Genomic DNA, 2,864 nt, shown 5'->3' with positions numbered 1-2,864 from the left:
ATTTTGGAACTTCTGTTAGACCCCATGAATTGATCCTGTTAACTCTTATCATTTCTCTTCTCTTTTTCATCTCTGTATGTTCCACTTTCTGGAAGATATCCTTAACTTCATATTCCAATTCTTCAATTAAATTTTATTTTAGCTATTATATTGTAAATATCCAAATGTTTTACCTTGTTTTCTGATGTTTTCATTCTCATCATATCTTGTTTCTATTCTCTGGATGCATTATCCTCTTTATCTTTCTAAGGTTATTAAATACATACATGTAGCTTTAAGTTTTCTCCATTCCCAGTATAACCTCCTTTCTTTCCAAGCTACCCCACCACCACCACTTTATTTTTTCCTATTTGCTTTTCCCTCTCTTTTATGTTTGTGACTTTCTTCAAATGTCTGATGATTCTTGTCTCTTCTCTAATGTGTAAGGCACTAAAAAGGATTCATGGGTAGAACTTGCTGACTTTGGGCTTCACTTTAAGATGATGTGGTTGGAAGCTGGCTATTTCTTTGGGAGCCCAAACATCATCCCCTGCAATAGAATCTTCCTGAGAATAATACTCCTGGAGGGAGACTAGAGAAGGAAATGCCTGATTCTTGGGCTTCTCAGAGCAGGTTGAATAAGAGTCTTGGTATCCCACCATTCAGTAAGCAGATGTTCACTTAATATTAGTGTTTTCAGCTTCACACTTCACCTTACATTCCACGCCTAAGTTGGAACCATTCTGATCCAATTTATCCACATAATAAGCCTATGATCTCCTATTAGATGGAATAGTTACCTTTCTGGATAGAGGACCTGGAGATGCAACTGCTCAATTTAAAGACTTTCAACTAATCACCCTAATTTCAACTCTATGCTGCCCTCTGCTTTCCATGATACTTGGTGCCTCCAAATTCTGAACTTGTCAGGCAGATAAATCAGTAAACCAGCTTGTTTCATAAGTTTCCCCTTCTGTATTTACATGGATTGAAGTTTTCTCTTCTTGGCCAATCCCCTGCATGGATCATCTGTGGGTCTGTTTCTATTGTCTGTTTTTCCTTTTGGTCTGTCTGGTAATTTTAAATTAAATGACAGAAATTTAATATGAAAAATTACAGAGAGTCTGGATGATATTATTTCCACCAGAAAGGATTTATTTTAGCTTTGGTTAGAAGATAGATGAGGAAGACTATACTTTCAGGGATTATTTCTATAGTTCATCACTAGAGAGGTTTCTCTGAACATGTAGAGGACCCAAAACCACAAGAAGGAGGCACAGCATTCTCTCCTGAGTGTGCAGCCAGCTCTTCGTGTTGCTTCTGCAACTGCTATTTGCTATTGACAATTGTTCTCTTCTTTGGGGAGAGTATGAGGGGAAGGACACTCTCTGAATGGTTTTTCTCATAAAAAATAAAAAAAGAAGATAGATTAGGAGCAAATCACCATAATCCAATCAGGAACCATGCTAATTCAAAACTGGGTTTTCAGTCTTTATAAGGAATAGCTTGTTTCATTTTTACACTACCTCCTAGGGTATAACCCTGCAAATATGTTATACTTAAATTTAAAATTTTCACTTTAAAAAAAGTGTGTTGTATGATTTAAAAAAATAAATCAGATAATGAGAACCTTGTAAACTTATACTTTTCAAACTGCATGCATTCACCTCCCAGGAGTAAGAAGAAATGCACCATGTTGTGGCAATATGATGTTAAGCTATAGGATTAACATGTTGCTGCATTCTGGAGAATAAATTTTGCTCATAGATAGGGACACTAAAAATCAATAGTTTTTCCTTAAAACAAATTTCAATGTATTAATGAGAGAATGCAGTATTTCCATGAATTCTTATGCTAAATCACAACATGATTTTTCACTTCTGGTGGAGTGTTTCAGTCTATGTACCCCAGGAGTCATTCTCTTTGAACTTTAGTGGAGAAGTTTGAGAAGCAGTGATTGCATCTAATCTGCTTTTTCCTCCTTCCTATTGCTCTGATGGCTAGGAAATTCAAAACATCACATCACAGCCATTCAGTAATAATCAGTTCCATTAATTTCTTTATCCATTTATTTAAACACTTTCATTCATGATATTTTTACTTTGTTTTTATTTGTATTGAGCTCATAATAGTTTACATCATTGTGAAATTTCAGTTGTACATTATTTCTTGTCCGTCACCACATAAGTGTTCCCCTTCACCTGCTGTGCCCACCCCTCCACCCCCCATTCCCCTGGTAACCACCGAACTGTTTTCTTAGTCCACATGTTTGTTTATATTCTGTATATGAATGAAATCATATGGTGTTTGTCTTTCTCAGTCTGGCTTATTTCGCTTATCATAATTCCCTCCAGGTCCATCCATGTTGTTGCAAGTAGAATGATTTTGTCTTTTTTTCTGGCTGAGTAGTATTCCCTTGTATATATATACCACATTTTCTTTATCCAATCATCAGTAGATGGGCACTGGGATTACTTCCACGTCTTGGCTATTGTGAATAGTGCTGCAATGAACATAGGGGTACGTGTGTTACTTTGGATTGTTGATTTCAAGTTGTTTGGGTAGATACCCAGTAGTGGAATAACTGGGTCATATGGTATTTCTATTTTTAGTTTTTTAAGGAATCTCCATACTGTTTTCATAGTGGCTGCATTGATTTGCATTCCCACCAGCAGTGTATGAGGGGTCCCTTTTGTCCACACCCTCTCCAACATTTGTTATTTTTAGTCTTAGTGATAATAGCCATTTTGGTGGGTGTTAGGTGGTATCTTAGTGTAGTTTTGATTTGCATTTCCCTGATGATTAGTGATGTTAAACATCTTTTCATGTGTTTATTGGCCATCTGTATATCTTCTTTGGAAAAATGTCTGTTCAGATCCTCTGCC

General features: G+C 36.3%; 1 non-coding gene across 1 annotated transcript; it reads left to right on the top strand.

Moving 5' to 3' along the window:
- Window positions 1-1,165: 1,165 nt before the first annotated feature.
- LOC124230645 (small nucleolar RNA U3) lies at window positions 1,166-1,376 on the top strand. The gene has a single exon (XR_006886251.1). It is a non-coding gene; the product is annotated as a small nucleolar RNA U3 (small nucleolar RNA).
- The last annotated feature ends 1,488 nt before the right edge of the window (window positions 1,377-2,864 follow it).

Source organism: Equus quagga, chromosome 19, assembly GCF_021613505.1.
Source record: "Equus quagga isolate Etosha38 chromosome 19, UCLA_HA_Equagga_1.0, whole genome shotgun sequence".
NCBI lineage: Eukaryota > Metazoa > Chordata > Mammalia > Perissodactyla > Equidae > Equus > Equus quagga.
The sequence above is the reverse complement of the archived record's forward strand: the minus strand, read 5'-3'. Positions and strand labels throughout refer to the sequence as shown.